At 33.7% G+C, this 19,949-nt stretch overlaps 1 pseudogene; it reads left to right on the forward strand.

Moving 5' to 3' along the window:
- The first annotated feature begins 3,163 nt into the window (after positions 1 to 3,163).
- On the forward strand, positions 3,164 to 19,861 carry LOC109061472 (annotated as a pseudogene).
- Positions 19,862 to 19,949: the final 88 nt, after the last annotated feature.

Genomic DNA, 19,949 nt, shown 5'->3' on the forward strand with positions numbered 1-19,949 from the left:
CTGTCAAATAAATGCTGTTCTTTTGAACTTTTTATTGATCAAAGAATCCTAAATTGGTCTGTTTGACTGATTTCAACATTAATAATAATCTTGAGCACCATATCAGCATATCAAGAATGATTTCTGAAGGATCGTGTGTTAGTGTTAGTATACAGTATTAGTGTTTTTACTATATTTTAGTGAAATAAATGCAGTCTTGCTGAGCACAAGTGACTTCTGTCAAAAACATTTAAAAATCCAACCGCAAATGTTAAAAAGTTCATCTTACCATGCTACAATAATTATTTCTAAACATGTTTATTTTAGCTAATACAGTAAAGTCAGAAAAACAAGTTTACATGTTTATCACGTAACAAATTCGTACTGTAACTACAGTAGGTGACTGTGATCTACATCACGGAAGTCACTGCTGAATGAAAGCTTACTGCTGTGATTTGCATGTGCAGCGAGATAAAATATGCAAGTCTGACCACACGTTGGAGTAAAATAACTATTGTCTTCTTTTTCTCATCTACAGAGCTGTTATCCCTCTCATTATGTGGTATGGGTGCAGCTGTCAGCTGAACTACCAGCTGTCTCTAGCTAAGTTTAGAAACGTCAACCAAGAGCCAGGCTACTAGCTTTTACAATGAAGCGCATGAAAGCACATTTTGATATAGTGTCATTATGCTGAATTCCTCACGTCATTCCAAACCTGTATGGCTGTGGAAAACAGAAAATGTTTTGGAAAATGTCTTAGTGTTTTTGTCTATATAGGCCTAATTGATGTCAATGGGGTTCCAATATTGTTTTATGTTCAATTTCAAATAAAAAAGAAGGTCATACAGGTTTGGAACGACATGAGGTGAGAGGATTTTTAGGTGAGCTATCCCTTTAAGTCAAGGATTGCCTACATCCTTATCTGCATAGTGCCACTGATGTGCAATTTTGTGCATTTTCCATTAGGATATCGTTTTTATCCATAAGTGAAGATCAACATCTGGACACAGAGGATTCGAACCCCACGTGTGGTCAGACAACATCAGCAAGCAGAGATTACAACCAGTGTGTTTTCACAGATTTCCTTCTAGTCTCTCCCTGCTGGTAGTCTCTGATTATGCACATTCCAGTCAGATCAATTTCCTGCCTGTCTAAGCACTTTGTTAGGGTTTGCTGGCCGAAGAGCTGCTTCCTGAGGTCAGCTGACTGACTGACATCCTGTTGACACCAGCTCCACCGCTGGAACAGGCTCTAATAGCAGTGCAGGCCAATGAAGAGTGACAACAAATATCAATCTCTGTCAGTTTAATACAATAAAAGCGTGACTCACAATTGTATGTTGTAGTTCTTACTCTTAAAACAGGGTAGCCTACTGCAAATATTATTGACTTATTGATGCTTCCTCATTTATCAGTAGTTTTTGATGAATTGTATTTATGTTTACGACTCATGAAAAGCCTGTAAGCTTAATGAATATTTCAACGAGCAAACTCAAATGAAAATGGGTTGTCAAATAAATGTCATGTTGTGGTAATGATTTTTTTGGAACTATTGTTTCTTGCGACTTCTGGATTCATATTTGAACACAATGCTTTTTATTCTCCAAAAACTATTATTATTATTATTTTAAATGACTGTGTTGTAAAGATTTTTTCATGTACTTAATGTATTTTGTTTTGACCAGACATGATTTAGTTTGATAAACTTTATTGTTTATTAAGCCTGTGTTCGTTAAAAATAATATGGAATATTAACAAATTAATATCATTAACTTTTTAAAATAAACACATCTAATTGAAAATGAAAGTAGGCTTATACCTTAATGCAAAACGTCATGAGAAGACATGGCAAAAAAAAAAAAAAGTTGTTTAAAAAACAAATGCCATAAAAATCTCATTTCGTCATATCAGTCACGGCTCGTTATTTTTCCTCAGTTCTATTTACACCAGCTAAGTAGTTTAAGTAGTTGCAGATGAATTATTTATTTGACTTTTTTTTTTTTTTTTTTTTTTTTTTTACGGTAATTTTGTACAAGTCTGACACCTGGTGGTCAAAATAAGAATTGTAAAATTTAAATATTTAATGAACTCCGTGTGCTCATAACGCATAACCTATAAAAAGCCCCTAAGAGACAAATAACACATTCTGAAACAGATCTGCCTTATACGTCCCATATGCACATGGTTGGAAGCAGACCAATGATAACCACCCATTTAATTAAACTGTGTCATTATTGTGTGGGATCATCTATTTTGTTTGTACATCCATGCTTGGCGTGCTGTGGACTCATTACAGTTTTAACCTTCCTTATTACAATAATGAAGTTTAATAATTATCTTAAAGTTCCCGTAATCACGTCAATAAATATTAGCTCTGTTACACATCAGTAAACGCTTCTAGGCATCGCTTGCCACAAGCTGTAGCCTACTTAAAAAATGAGCATGTTCTATTCCGTTCCATTTTTTTTATTTTTATGTTGAATTATTGTTTTATATTAAATATCTCTGTGCATTCTGTTTTTTCCGCGTCTCGCCAGGAGATGCCGCTGTTGACCGGAACGATAATTTAACCGAACGTAAACTCGCTGCTCTCAGGTAAACGTGTCACTCATGACATCATCGGTGTGGTATGCCAAACTCACGTCATTTTGAGCCGTGTTGCCTCTGGATTTTCATTTGGGTTTGAACTTTTAAGATGTCTTGAGTAAAATCAGGTCTGTGATTTAGGTTTCTTAAATTGTTTTACCGTTTTATTATTCTGCAACATGAATTAAAAATACTTAAATTTGGGACTTTGAAAACGGTTTGCTTAAAAAAAATAAAAATAAAACAAGTTGCTAACAATTTGTCAAATAAGGATTACAGCTACCACAAAGATACAAGTTTACGTAGGAATCAGACAACCGTTGTAGTGTTTAATCATATAAATCTATACAGATCTTTGTTTTGTTTTTTTTATGTAGGAACTGACGGCTGTTGTTATTTACCACGGCATGTATTATTAAATTAGAATATGCTAATTATAACAGTTCCCATTGGTCTGTGGCTGAAGCTGCTCCGGTAATGGGCGGGGTTTTGAGAGCAGAGAGTGCGTGTGTGGAGCGGTTGTGTTGGACGGGAATTTCTCTGAACTGAGAGGTGCTGTTAATGTGAACTGGACCTGCGTTTTGCACACTACCGCTGATATGGAGCCCAGACAACAGGGTGAGCTTACTTTCCAAACACTTTCATCATCCTTATTGTTCTGTAAATATGCTTGTGCATATAAATGTTTTTGAATACTTCTGCAAATATGGTTTTCACTTTCCTGTGTATCCTCAAATAACTTGAGTAGTCCTTCACTGAAGAGGCACGTGATGTTATAGCCTACTGGTTTTATTTTTGCATACTAGATAGATTAGAACAGATAACTAGACAGCTAACAAATATTAGGCTATTTAAAAGTCACGTTTTTGTAGTCTAGTTCATTTAGGCTTCATTCTAACGATGTGCATGAGTTTAAGCCAGACTTGTGATCAAGTTTTCCATGGATCTGTTTGTCAAAAACACGTAAACAAATTAGGGAATTGGATGCAGCTCCTCCCTCTCTCTCTCTCTCTCTCTCAAGTTCCTTTAGGTACTGGGATCTGGACAACCACGTGACCTTACCATTTCATTTCCACGTGACTGTCCTTAGCTAAATAATTGAAATCTTGTGACCAGATATGTTCCAGTGGTAGTACCAGTGAATTGGCTGGTCTTAACCAAACAAAACTGTACAGTTTAGTAGTATAGACATCCTGTTGGCACCGAGTACTGTGTTGCTCCACCAATCTAAACAAGCTCTAATGACAGGGTTGGGCAATGAAAAGTCATGTAATTATCAATCAATGTCAGTGTAATAAACACACTTTTTGTATACTGTTTGAGATCTAGGCAAGTATCATCAGCACCTGTATACCAGCAAGACCAGTGATAACCAAATAACCAATGAATTCATATTAGAACATTAAACATATAGAACAAACATCAACATAGTTAAGCTGTAGTTAAGTAAATGGCAATGACAAAAATTATATATATATATATATATATATAGATATATATATATATATAGTATATATACACATACACACACACTGTATAGTATGTACAGTACAGTGAAGTTAAAATAAATTGCAGTTTGTGTATTTTTATAGAATGTAAATCATTTGTTTTAATTTATAATGTTTTTTAGAATTATTTATTTTAGATTTATGTAATTTTTAGAATTTGACTAGACAAAATGCAAGTAGATTTATACAGTAAATGGTATGAGTTGTGAATTGTAAAATATAAAGTCATGTGTATATTTTTTGCACTCGTTATAGTAGACGATTTAGTATAGGAGTACAGTATAATATAGTGCATTATTGTAAAAGAAGTACACAAACCTGAAAATAATATATTTATAATATATAGTTTATAGTTTAATGTTATTAATCAGTTGTTTAAATATTTAAAGTGCTAAAGTTAGTGCATATATGTATACATTTGTGCATTTATACACTTAATCTTTTGCTTGTTTGCCAATCATGCGCTTCACAGAGCTGTACTCTAAAGCGTACTAACTCCTGAAGCAATAGAGACTGGGGTAAGAGCTTGCTGTGTAATGTCATTGAAAGTGAATGTGACAACCCAACCTCTGTAGCCATGTAGATCACTCCATTTCCACCTCTGAGCTGATGGATGCTGAGTTGTGTGTAGCTCTTTGACATAGTTTTAGATGGCAGTAACAGCCATGTCAAAGACTTTAGCACTTTCAAAACGTTGTAGACACTGCTAAACCCTAGAAATGTGACATTATTTTGAATTGACAGACCCTTTGTTGTGCTTAAAATGCATGCCATGTTGAAGTTCCCTGAAATGAGACCAACATGGGTTTTGATATTGCATGTCTGTGTAAATTTTGTTTTTGAATGATGTTGAATATCTCACTTCAGTTCTTTTTTTTGCTGTTGAATGCATTCCTGATTGCATGTTCTTGTGAGATTTAGGTTTGCACTTTATTTTACAGTACGTGTACGTACATGTACTTATAGTGTACTTACAGTGTATTTATTTAGATAAAGTTCTGGTACAATACAAGGTAACTGACAGGGGTTAGGGGTTATGTTTAGGGGGTAGGTTCAGGGTTAGTACCTAGTTATTACATAGTTATTGTACTTACTATAGTAGGTACAATAGTATGTACAATGAGGAACAGGACTGTAAAATAAAGTGCTACCGAGATTTTGAGTGGCATTTTGTACTTTGTAATCAATTTGGTTATCAGCTCATGAATCAGATCATGTATGTTCTCCTTATTTTCAATCTGCTGAACCACAGAAGACAGAGAAACTTTCCATGCAGGTAAGTCTCAAAACAATCTAATTTTCATGTGAAGGATGTAGCTTAGCAGAGTTTTAAAAGCAACCCATTACACCCTTTGCATGGTCACGACCATCTGGAAATGCCGCCATTCACTAAATACTCTGTGGTGTGCCTCTGTGTCAGCATTAAATCCAGTCAGATAATCACTAAGAAAAATCCCTCCTATTACTCCGGCAAGGCAAGAAATTACGCATTAGTTCACTGAAACCATGCCCTTAAATTTTTTTTATACTTGTGCTTTATTTCAAGCTCCAAATAGATTGTGCTTGCATTATTGAAATGGAGTGTTATTTAGTGAAACTAAAAACAGGATTTGTTCCCATTTGTTACAGAAAAACACTTTACTAGCGTGTACTATTAAGTTGTGCTGTCAAACTAAGCCCGGTAACACAAGCATTGCTATTGTTAACTAAAACTAAAAAGTATTTGTTTTGCAAGCTTGTTAGTAAAGTAAATTACTAGCACTAAACCTGCAATAAAATCAAATTAAAACTGAATAGAAAATGTAAATACTAATAAAAAAATGACAAAAAAAAGTACATTTAACCTAAAATTGTAATGATATCATAAAGGTATACGTATATATAAAAAAAATCAGCTATTAATATTAATAAACACAGTAGTAATAGTATCATAAATAATATTAATTTAACACTAACTTGTGCCAATTGGTTTAATGTTTATTAGCTGTTTGTTTTTATAGAATTTTTGCTGATTTGCATTGAGTTCATTGGTTGGATACAAGATTGTGTGTGTAGTGTGGGTGTGTGTGGTGTGGTGTGTGTGTGTGTGTGTGTGTGTGTGTGTGTGTGGTGTCTGTGTGGGTGTGTGTGTGTGTGTGTGGTGTGTGTGGTTGTGTGTGTGGTGATGTGTGTGCGTGTGCATCAGTGGAGACTACTACTACAGAAAGTACACTATAAAAGTTATTTTACACAAACTGCAGAACCTATTTAATAGGCCAGAGGCGGTAACTGATATATTAACCCATTAACTGTATCATAATTATGATAAAGTTGTGATATAAATTAGTTTATGAAATTGACAGCATTGTTTTAACAGTATAGATTACACAGATTAAAATAGTATCTCAAATATTTAATTAATTGTTGTTTTATTGATCATCTCTGGTCTGGCTTTGAAGTCCTTTTCTTAATTTCTATCAGTGGTGGTGATAAGAAATAGGTTTTGTTCATCTGATGATAGTAAGAATGCCCTCCTCCTTCCTAACAGCATTGAAATCAAGGTCTCTGAGGGACAGTGAAGTGATTTCTTTGTGAGAATCTGTTGCGTCGTCGGAAGGAAAATGAGGACATTGAGAGAGCTGGAATGCATAGTCCCAGTGAGCTATTGAAGAAGCTGGAATGTCGAGTACACTGCCCTGAAGGGACACGTAGTTACTCAGATGACACACCGAACACCGTGACACGACTCACCCAGACAGAAGGAACATGAGAAAGATCAACTCTGAGTTGGCCCATTAATGAAAAAAAAATAGACAACTAACCCAGAAAGGGAATGTCCTGAAGATATGGAGGAGTTTTTTCTTTCTGATTATCACTTCTTTATTGCATTTTCGTGTCATTTTAGTGATGGGAAGACATACTCATGTACAACGTGGTGTTGTTTGAGCAGTTCATTAAACAGATTTTATCAATTCATTAAAAAGGAATCAGTCTCAAAAGAATGATTCCTTCCCTATATGTTTTTTAATGCTATTTGATGAAAGAAAGACCGATTTAGATGACCAAACCACTTCAAGTTGTATTGATTAACCAGCTCAACCAGGTTCCTAGCTCTAGATAGTTAAAAATAATGTTCTACATCATCAAGGTCAGTCTAAGCTGTACTGGCTTATAAGCCAAACATGATCAGTTAAACCAGTATGAACCATCTAGAAGAACCATGCAGGAAACATCGACTCATTATTTAAATTAGTTTTAAAAAAACGAACCAATTTTTTTCCCTTTGAAATTCACCATAGCATTATCTTTTCGAATGATCTTGGCTTAAATCTTACATGTCTCAGCATTTCATCTTGGTGTTTTTTGAATGAACCAGTTTGATATCGCACGCTCTCGTTTTCCAGTAATAAACCTTCAACAAAAATGTATACACAGTAGAAAGGCAACAATGGAATGGAAAAGGGTTAATTATTTTACATCTTAACATGAAAATGATTCCTCTGACTCCCTCTTATTCGTAGATGTTAGACCCGTAAATAGGTTAGGGAAATCCGAAAGTTATGGGATAGTGGGGGAGCTTGATGCAAGACATCAAGAAAGTTGGTGAGGGCAACCTGAACAAGAGGGCTGAGTGGAAGTTGTGAGATTGATTGCTTTTATAAAGTTAAAAACTTTTCTTCTGCACAGCTTTATGCTTCAAATAGTCCCACCTTCAAGATTAAAATCTATATCAAGAAATCATTCTTGTTAGAAGTAAATAAAACAGTGTGGACATCTTAGCATCAACTGAAGACCCAGAGGTTATAATGTTAGCCTCTCAGATAATGTCAGAAATTTTGCATATGCAAAGTCCATGTGTTATGTTGTGTTTCTATGAAAAAGTGATTTTTCTGAGGATAGGCCGGGACTCTGAATATGTCATATGATTATTTTCATATTTTAAAATGTCAGCCCACAGGACATGTTCATGCTCTATGTTTTGAAACTTTTTTTCATCATATTGTGACATTTTAAAATATCTTAGACCAAAGCTGAAAGAGTCAAAGTTTGTCCAAAGTAAGGGCTTTCCACCAAAATGAAAACAGTTTAAAAACTAGTTAAAAACAGTTTGATATGCTGATTAAGTCATCAGATAATTTACAAATAATAGTATAAAAATAAATGCACAATTAATCACATATGTTAATATTTTTAGAAAATCTAAATTTGTAATTGTTAGGCCATCCATAACATGAAAATTGTGTGTGTGTGTGTGTGTGTATATATATATATATATATATATATATAAATATTAATATAAAACATGATGAATGCATGTTTTTATAGTTGAATTGTGTTAAATAAACTGTGAAATCTACAGACCTATATTTATTTACGTGCTTCAAAATTAAATCCAAATGAGTTATGTGCAAATAACAATATAGTACGTAGATGAAAGACTAAGATAAGAAACTGTAAATGCATAACATACTGTACATGCATAACTACTGTACATACTGATTTTATCATGTTAATGTCCTCAAGCTCACCAATGCACCATCTTGCGTTAGTTTTAAAACAGATAGATCTGAATCTTCTGTACAAGCGTACTGTGTGGTGGTGTAAAATGATGAATCTGAGGATCCCATTGCTTCCTTTGCTTAGACCAATCCAGCTCTGCTCTTCTACCTGCTGATTGCATTAGCCCACTAAAAGGGTATCATTCGTTTCATGCCACAGTACTCTATAATCAGTTCTTCTCATTGTAATACTGACCAGATCTCTGAGATGTGACCCTTGTTTCCCTGTGGGCAAAAAAACAACCTTAACATTTTTGTTTTTTTACTCACATTACTGGAGCCATATCAAATGCTATTAGGGCTTCATCATATGAGCTTTCATTTTCTCTAGCTATTGTAGGAATTTAGTTTTTCTTTCACTTTAATCATGAGTGTTTTTGACCTCCACCACTATGTTTCTTAAGCACATTGAGTTTCTGAGGAAATTAATTATAAAAGTAACAGGGTGTTTTTTGACATTTGTGTCCAATTCTAAAAGGGGTCTGAGCTGTTTTGTTTGCATTCACGTTACGCAGAGTATATGCTGTCATTTCAATATAATTTTCACTCTTGGATGAATACTCTAAAAATATTGATTTATGTAAGTCATGTCAGACATGTATTGCAATGAAAATGAAACTAAAACCATATGTACTGAGTGGGTGATTCTGCAGTGAAACTGGAATTTTGGGGAACTGGGTTGAGGTTTTCAGTGATAGGTGTGGTAATTAAACCATATTTCTACTTTCATGTCCTCTACTCTTTACCGTAAGTTCGTTTTAAAAATCCTCAAATGCGTAAGAGAATAACTGTTTGTTTGGTCTCTAGGTCTCTTGCATGTCTATTATGAGGTGCTTTAGACTGAAATCAGCCTTATGTTGCCTCAAAACATGCGTTCCATAATGCTTGTAAAAATGCCATCATGTTTGTAAAATCAGTTGACCAATTTTAAACTTTAGTGTGATTTTAAAGAAAACCAGTAAAGCCCCTTTATACCGTCATCAATCTCTAGCCTCTAGTGCAAATTTCAAGGGGTTTTCAGTCTTTTTTGTACAACCTTTCATTATACCTGCAAATACACATTCATTCTGAGGTGAGGTAGGATAATTACACTGTTAAGGTGATAGTTAAATGTGTTTAAAGGCTTTTCAGACTGACTGAAGGGTCGTTTCTGAGTACAGTGCAAACACATGATGATTTACTTTTCCTAAAAAAATTAGCTGTTACAACTATTTTCAATGTGGAGAATAAACACAAGTTATTTCGGTGAAATCAAATCTGCGCAATCAGAATGTGTGCTTAAAGATTTGTCCATTTGATTGAGCATGTTAACAGTAATTTTCATTTGTTTCGCTATTTTTGTACATTTATTTCCAGGTTTTTTGGACAAAAGAGCCTCTAAAGGAAGTGGACGAGGATAGGTGTCAGAGGTGGATCTCAACAACACTGTCACAGAAGAGGAGCGAGAGGAATGGAGAATGAACTGATTAAGTTATTTTTCTCCAGTGTTTTAGTGCTAGACCAGGAACAATGGGCAGGTTGAATCCTTAGAAACTATGTTAGTCTCTGAACCCCAAGGCTACAAAGCTCAAGCAGAAATAGTGCATGTTATGTAATTCCTGCAGATCTGTCTGCATTTTCCTTCTTTGCATGTTGTGACTCACTTTTTAAAAAGAGAAAATGTGCCACTGTTCACTTATCTTATCTCATCTGTTATAAGTTAAAAATGACATGCATTAGTGTTCAAATATATAGTAAGGTGATTTCAGTCATATTAAAAGCAAATTATCATTGAAATACGATCCAGTCTACTGTACTGTATTTCCTGAAATATACTGAGCTGTTCCCCATACAAATAGTCTGCATTATCTCATCCAGAACATACCACCCATGATTGAAAATCATGTGACCAAAGCTTTCCCCATTTTTTCTTGGGCTACTTTATCCTCCCAGATCTCCAACGGTCCACTGAGCCATGTAAGGCCGATGTTAACTGTAAGACAGTTGTGCATATGAGACAGAAAGAAAAAGAGAGGAGGCTTCATATCAGAACTGAATTACCTTTTGTTAAGCTTCAGCCCCCAACCTTGACTTATTTTCCTTCTGTCAGTTAGAAGAAGAAATCATTACTTTGAAACAAGTCCTGGCCTCCAAAGAAAAGCGTCACTTGGAGCTGAAACAGAAACTAGGGATCACACCCCTGAATGAACTGCGACAGAGAACTTCTCGAGGAGCTGGTACGGACATGCAGACCAGCACAGCGTAAGTAGCCTTTGCTAAAACCCTCGTGATTTATGTCATATTTAAGTCTGACTTATGATATTAGATGCATCATGCATCTTTTTTGAAACAAACAGACAACAGTGGTGATCCATGCTCACTTGGCGAAAAGGCATGACCAAAATGGGACAAAATCAATTTTTAACAACCTAGTAGTTCTATACGTGTGTTAGACGAGTTAGTTTAGTGGTACAGTTTTTGCTTAACAAATTAGTTTAGTTCCGATGCAGCCAAATTATTTTTTAATATATTTCTGAATGTAGATTTGTAACATTTAAAAAAAAAAAATTTTGCTAATTGAAATGAAACTGAAATAAAATAAAATAAAAATATTAGAAATGTTGCAACTAAAATGACTAACTAATAATTAACTAAAATTGAAAAAAAAAGAAACCTAAATAGTTCAATTAAAAAATACTAATAAAAAGGACAAAGCGCATAACAAACTTACTAATAATTAAAATGAATACTGAAAATATAAAACAAAAGCTAGTTCTAAAAAAAAATGGTGATTGCCATTGACTTCCATAGTAGAAAAAAGTACTATGGAAGTCAGTGGCAACCACCAACTGTTTGATTACCAGCAATCTTCAAAATATCTTCTTTTATGTTCAACATACTGTAAGAAAGCAATTTCTACAGGTTTGGAACGACATGAGGGTGAGTAAATGATGACAGAATTTTCATTTTTGAGTGACCTGTCCCTTTAAGTCGCTGGGTATATTTGTAGCAATAGACAAAAAATACATTGTATGGGTCAAAATTATAGATTTTTCTTTTATGCCAAAAATCATTAGGATATTAAACTAAAGATCATGTTCCATGAAGATATTTTGTGATACTTCTTACTGTAAATATATTATATCTTAATTTTTGATTAGTAATATGCATTGCTAAGGACTTAAAAGAACTTTGGACATCTTTAAAGGCGATTTTCTCAATATTTTAATTTTTTTGCACCCTCAGATTCCAGATTTTCAAATAGTTGTATCTCGGCCAAATATTGTCCTATCCTACTAAACCATACATTATTCAGCTTTCAGATGATGTATAAAAAAATATGACTGGTTTTGTGCTCCAGGGTCACATACTGTATATATCTCATGCAATATTATCGTTGTCTTATTAAAATCTAGTACTTTGATATCTTGCATCAAAAAAGAACAAATATTACATTGACCGGTTTGTTTATAACCCGGCTTCCTTCTTGAGAATGAATTGCATTTTGAATGAACATGTTGACAGTGGTATTTCCTTCTGTCGATGTGTATTTAGGTTATTGCCATCACAGTGTGATCCATATCTGCCTCAGTTCACATTCACCCAGACAGACAATGACTTTCTGAGACACACACTCATTTGCATGATAATAACGTCATTGCAACAAGGTTTCTCTTTATATGCACGCACTAAACAGACAAATGAGCTATTATTATCAATGAAAGGCAAGTAAAGACTTAATATTTTTATATCATGTCTCTTTATGGCTCATGAAGTCTCATAATAATGTTGATGTGCATGTTTACTATCACTACCCTCAGGAATAACACAGACAAATACACAAATTACAAGCTTGATGAACAGAAAACCATTTATAAGCAATGATTATGTGAATTTATTCATCTAGCAGATGCTTTTACCGAAAGCACTTACAAATCACAATAATACAAGAAGGAACAATTAATCAAAAGAAGAAAATGCAGTTATTCTGCTGTACCAAATTAGCAAATGCTTCTGCTTGTCAGGTTAGTTATTGTATGTAAGTAGCAACAAAATAATGTTACTTTTTTTTTGTTGGATAAACAACAGAAAAACAGGTTTGGAATGAATTTATTGAGTAAATACAGACGTCATCCTCATTTTTGGGTGAAGTGTTCCTTTAAGTCTACAATTTATGCCTTTTGTTGTTTTCTTCTTATTGTTTTAATAAAGAGTATTTGATATGTTTTTTTTTTTATTACACTAATTTAAATGGTTCTTAGTTGGGTTGTCATTCTGGTTACAGTACCTGTGGTGAAAATGAAATCTGTAATAAGTCTGCCTGACTTTGTTTATACCCCATGTTCACCTAGTTATTCAGTTACTACAGTGACATACTAGCTAGCGCGTCTCAGATGAATAGTCCTTCTCATGTCGCAGTTGCCATGGTGAGGAGGTTGGTGGGCTGAGAGGGACAAAGCGATCAGATGGCGTCTGCTGACCGATATGGATGATTCCTGCATTAGCCAGAGTGTCTCTCTGCACATACTCCCATCAAGGACTAGATTTCCATCTCTTAGGCTGTTCTCGGTTCACTCTAGATGTGCTGTTATACAAAGCATATAATTTCACAATGCGATTCACCTCTCGTCTGTGAAATGTGACTTTTAGCATGATACAACTTAAAGAACCCTGTTCACACTAAAAATGAATACTCTGTCATGATTTACTCACCTTTTATGTCAGTTTGAACCTTTAAGACTTTCTATCATAAAAGATGTTTCACACTATGTTCATGCTGCATTTCCCATGCAATAAAGAGGGATGATGGGGCTCCGAAAATCTTCCAGGTTTTCTAAAGTCATACTATTGCTTTGTGTGAGGAACACACAAATGTTGTTTGTAGACTGATCAGAATGTGCCAGGTTTGGATACTGTGTGTGTAAAATTAAATATGGGAGTTTTGTTCTGAGGAATGTAGAGATCTTGGGTTCAAAAAGTGAATTGAGTTGACTTGCTATTTAAATTGGACATTTGGGAAAAAAACAAAAGAGTAGGAAATCATTTTTATACAATACAAACCTGTATTTAAGCATATTCATTTATCTAAATGTCTGATTGTTATTTCTGTAGAGTATCAATAGCATTGTGTCTTTAGTGTCCCTTTGTAGACTACCTTATTGTATTCTCTGGAGTTAAACAGCATTTCTTCCTGTTTTGTACGAGATCACAGAAAAAACTGAAGTGAAGTTTCTTCCTGTCTACAATTCCGAAAAGACACCTTTTTGTTCTTTTGCGTGTACATGTTTTAAGTTTTGTTAAATTAAATTAAATTTATGCATTTAGCAGACACTTTTATCCAAAGCGACTTACAGTGCAATCAGGCTATCAATTTTTACCTATCATGTGTTTCACCCCGGGGAAATCGAACCCCCAACCTTGCGCTTTGTAACGCAATGCTCTACCACTTGATCTACAGGAGCACTTATCGTTCTTTTTTAGTACATAATTTATTATCAAATGTTTTATTATCAGATTATTTCTATATAGTGCTGCACGTATATATGGCTTTTTGGTGGTGTTATTATATTGGTTTAACCTCTTATAAAAATGGAAATGTATAAAAAAATTATATAATGAATAATTTTATAAATATTTATTGTTTTAAATTACAGTTGCCATGTAAATAAAATGACACTTGTATAATATATATATATATATATATATATAAAGGTGCAAATTCTAGTTTACACAGCAAGTAACGGTACTTGAGTTACGATAATTACGTATTAAATGTATAAAATTCTTCACTTACATATTTTCATATACTAAAGTTTTTATTTTTGGGCAGAATACTGGTGAATCATTGTAAATTTCACACGTCACACAATTGTAGCCTTTGATTTGATAATCACACTAAGCTTTCAGTTTTATTTCGATTAATTGTGCAGCCGCATATATTTTTTTAAATTTTACATTTGGTTAAATTATTAGCTTTCAATCAACTCAGCGAACCCCCTGTAGTACCCTTGTGAACCCCCAGGGATTCCTAAATTTAGACAACCCATATTTGAGGTAATTTCTCCTATGGAATATGTTTTAAACTGTGTACATTTTATATATATATATATATAAAAAAAAAATTAGGTTTGTGTGCAAATTTTATATTTATGAGAAATATTTTATCAATGGCATCTATGATAGGAATATCTGAGTAAGAGTATCTGGTTTTGTACTGTTCTTTCAGATACAAAAAGACGTCTGAGACCCTGACCACGGCTGGACAGCGGACCTCAGTGGCCTTCAGTAACCTGGGCAATGCCATCAGCAGGAAGTTTGGCGATATGAGGTACAATGTCACTTCCCCCTCTGCCTCTTTCTACTGTCTATCATTTCCCTGTTTCTTCTTGCGCAGGAATCTCCCATAAATACATACCCACACACTGTGATTATTGCACAGTGAAATGGCAGTGGTCTTGAGGCATTTATTTTGGCCAGTCTGGCCAGTTTTGAGTGGCATGTTTGTGTTACGTAAGCCTCATTTAAGAAAAAGCAGCTTTCAGTGGGCCAGATTGGGGGCAGGTCCAGCTGGCATAAAAATAAGAGCTTGTGATGGCATGAAGAATGTTACCAGCTCCTCTTCACTGGCTCATGGATGGTTTGAGACACTCTTTGACAATAGACGCATTCAGTTTAGAAGAAAGTAAGGGAGAATTAAACACATGTACAGCAGGTGATAAGGATTGACTGTTGACAGTTTGTTACAATTAATAATGGCTATACTTATATACAGATGTCCTGAACACTGAAAAAACTAATTTTCCCCTCCTTTTTTTTCCACAGTAAAAATATATTTATAAAAGAAAATACATTATTTTAAAAAACAAAATTTTGTTAATAATATGATTGTTGATAAAGTATGTAGTGTAGTGTATTTTAGATTTTTCCACTATATTTTTTCTATTTTTCTAATAACTAATTGTTTACAAAATGTATAATAATAATATATTATTATACATCATCATATATATAGATTATACATTATATTATTATTTTATATTATTTAAAAAAAAAAATTTACTGGGAAAAAGGTCAAAAATATAAATTGATAAGTGACAAAATATATAATTTACATGATGCAATAAAATTTGCAGGAGTGTTATAGGATACACATTATGTTGTGCGTTTGTGGGTTTGTAAGACAATGTTTTTAATTCATCAATTAATTATAAAGAATGATCAAAATCATTGCATGATGCCCAGTTCTAATTTGCCACTCACTCCCTCATTTGCTTTAGCAATATTAGTGTTGATTTTACTGTAATTGGACATTTCTGTAGATCCAAAAAACCTCATTACCTTATTTTACTTCAGCATGTATGGCCTTCAGATACTGTATCCTAGGAGGTATGTGTGTTTGGTTGCCAGTGTGTGACACCATCTCTCTGCTGCATGTGCTTGGGGGTTTTCTACCTCATCTTTGCAGTGAAACTTCCAAAAAACAATGTTTAGCCTTGCATGCTTATTGGCTTATAGCTATAGCAGCATATTGCATGATTACAGTCCATACTGTATATGGAGTTAATATGGAAAAATAATGCTTTTTGCTTTTCAGGAGTTCATCAATACTTCAACAAGAGTTAACATTTTTGTTGAAATGTTGATAAATATTCTTATAACTTTTGCACAGGTTCTCTCTGTGTCTCTGCCTGTTGAATCAGGCCTAAACTGGCAATTATTGGAAATGGTTAAAGTTCATTAGCAACTTTAACTGCCAGTATACAGTGGCCCTAAAAAGTAAAGACACTTACTCTAAGTAAGTCACACTTATAATGTGTGAATGCTATTGCATTAGATGCACACTTTTAAGCGCTCATTTCACAAGGTTTCATGTGACAGAACAATTGTTTTAAAATGAAAACAGTAAGTGTTTGTAGTATTAAACTTGAGGGAAACTAAATTCAGACATCTACTAAAAAAATAAACTTAACACCACTTGGATAAAAGTTAGGTCTAAAAAAGGTCAAGCATCTTTTTCCTATTTCCATTTAAGTGTCCAAAATTTTTTGTGAACACTGTATTACAATTCTAAAATGTATTAAATGTTTTAAAAAATAATTAAAAAATCAGTTGCATGGTTTGAAATAAGTCTGATTTATTGTTATGGTTTTATGCGAGTGAAAGTTCTACCGAAATAATTGTTCTAAACTTGATAACTGCATGAATTTTATATGTCCTCAAATATGTTTTGAGGCTCATATGACCAGAATTTTGTTGTATGGCCTATAATCTGTCAGCAAAAAAAATGATGTATGATGTTCTTTTCCCTGTCTCTGATGCACACCAAAGGTCATATTCTCTTGGGTAAGATATTGTGTTTATAGATCTAAGAGATTAGCAATAGCTGTTAGCAATAGCTTTTAGCATCTGCATGATACATGAGAACAGTGACGGTGCTGAAACTAAATCTGACTTACTCAGACAGTGTTTCCATAAATAATCAATATGGGTGTGAAAGGGTGTTCAAGTATCTGAGCAGCTAATATGAATATTTCAATACAATTTCAATGAGTGTCCTGTCTTAAATTGATTCTGAGAAAAAAAAAAACAGTGCGGAGCCATAAATTCATTAGATAATATGAGATTCTGAAATGGTTCAATATCTCAGACTGTGCTGTAGCATTATAAGCAGGTCTTATTTATATATATGTATATATAATATATATATATATATATTATATATATATATATAATATATATATATATATATATATATATATAATATATTATTACCAGCAATGCATTTTCAAATCTATTTTGAGCCAAAATAACAATCATTTCTCTGTCTCCCACATTGACTACATGCATCTGTTTAATAGATAACTGGCTTCAGCATGTGTTGCTTTTCATTGAACTATTTATGTGTTGACAAATAATGCATGTAATGCTCTTGTTTTGATATATAGTTTCATGAGAGAAATAGCAAAAACCTCCTTATCCCACCTACTTTGAATAGCCGTTTTTTTTTTTTTTTTTTTTTTTTTTTTTTTATCAGGTATGCGGTTTATTTCTCACTATGCATAGAAAACAGGAAGTGCAAAATGATCAAAAAGTTCTGTACTGTGTTGTTCATTGGAAAGTCACCAGCTTGTGCAGTACAATTTCTAAATTTAAGGTCAGGTCTTGTTTAGAAAGTTAGTAGTTTTATTTTACAAAGATGCATTGCATCAAAAGTGACAGTAAGGACATTACTTACAATAGATTTCTATTTCAAGTAAATGCTGTTCTTTCGAAAAAATTAAAAAATGATGCTGTTTCCACAAAAATATTAAGCAGCAGATCTGTCACATGGATAATTATGAATTATAAAAATGTTTTTGAGCACCAAATCAGCATATTAGAATTAGAATGATTTCTGAAGACTGGAGTAATGGATGCTGAAAATTCAGCTTTGCATTACAGGAAAAAAATGACATTTTAAAATGTATTCAAATAGAAAACACTTATTTTAATTTGTAATAATATTACAAAGTTTTAATAGTTTTGCTATTTTGATCAAATGCAGAATTGGTGAGCATAAGATATTTCTTTCAAAACATGAAAAATCTTACCAATCCAAATGTTTTGTTGTGTTGGTGTAGTATTGAAATATACTGCTGCAGGCTACACTTACATATAACTAAACCTTTTAATTATTAGCTATGTTTATACGTGTCTTATTTGCAATGTATTTGTTTGTCCATGATAATGATCGAACCTCTCTCCTGCTTGGCCATGCTTTCATGGGACAGCTATTCTATACGGCATTCAATGAGCATGCCTACAATGAGGTAAATGTGTGCGACAGCTTGCTTTTGCATGTTTGTTCTATTGTTTGCATTAAAAAAAAAAAAAAAAAAACGTTTTAAATTATCGAAGGATAGACAACAACATAAAAATGCATGTGACATCTTAAAGCACATATGCATATATATAATAATACACTACAGGTTGAGTGTTGGTGTGTCAGATGTATAAACATAAAAAAAATAGATAGATTTTAAATAATGGTAATCCTTGCATGTACCATCTTGCATGCACCTTTATTACACTAAAACAACCTGGAGAGGATATTAAGACTGCAGTTGAACGAACCAGTTGAGGTTTACTGTCTAGATTAGGTAAATAAAACTAAACTATTTTTATTTCACAGGAATTCGCCTAGTTTCAAGTCCTTTGAGGAAAAAGTCGAAAGCACAGTTTCAAACATTAAGGTAAGCCTGACATACAATGACCTTATTAGTGGTCAAACAGCAAACTGTAACTTGGCTTGCCCCGTAGTTCAGTGCTGTTAATAATTGATCAGCTTATCATTAGGAATTCTTCAACTTCACCATCCTGAATGTCAACATACTACCCAATGTCATGAGAGTTTTGTGTTGTGAGCAGTCAAAGGTTGGAGGAACAGGAGGTGCGGGCAGTTTTGAAGATGTCCTGTCTTCAGCAGCCCAAGCCAGCGCCCAGGACACCCCTACTAATAATGTGACAGAGAACAGTGAGCACTAAGGGTTTCAATGGTCGACCAGTGGAACTCTGATGACCCCTAGTGGTTTGGAGACCACAGTGAAAACTGCACCGGAGGGCCCCAAAAAATGGCAATACATGCCTTTCAGGTGCGTGTTGGTGGATTATCTGTGCACAGGAGGAAAACAACCAAGTGGAGCCTGTTTATTCTTTAAGTTCTTTTCTAAATATGTATATTTTTTTCGAGGATATTGTCTTTGGTGTAGTCCTGCGTTACTTTATTATTTATACTAACTCAACATTGTTTAACTGTAACAAAGCATGATACATTTCCTGGACCAAAAATAATGGCTGCATAAAGTACTTGAAAGAATGCTCAACAAAATAAAAGTTAGACTTTGTTTTCCTGTTATAAATGTGTTAATGCTCCTATTTCTGCTAACTAGAGCACGTTTGTTAATAACAGATGCAAACAGCAAATTAAAGAATGAAGATTTACATTTTATTGCAATTTATTAGCTTTTCTGATTGCCTGATGTAAATTGTAGTGTATTGCTAAGGATAATTGTCACTGACCAAAAATGTATAGCATTATTATATCCTGTTTTTTTCTTTACTTCATACGTTTGTGTGAAATTTGTTGCAGCTTTACATATTTAACATTGACAATGAAGTCAGGTGTTGTTTTAAGATTTTATAGCCAAAATATTTCTTCAAATTCATACTCGGGTGTTGAGCTGCCGTTCATTAATATTGTCAGTCATTAAACATTTTTTTGTAAAGTCAGAAAGTCCCGGCTCATCAGTCATGAAATTAAGGTGAATTGAACCGTAATCAGAAACTATAAAATGAACATTAATTTTACTGTTTCTTTGTAA

The sequence above is a fragment of the Cyprinus carpio genome, chromosome B20, assembly GCF_018340385.1.
Source record: "Cyprinus carpio isolate SPL01 chromosome B20, ASM1834038v1, whole genome shotgun sequence".
In the NCBI taxonomy this organism is placed as follows: Eukaryota; Metazoa; Chordata; class Actinopteri; order Cypriniformes; family Cyprinidae; genus Cyprinus; species Cyprinus carpio.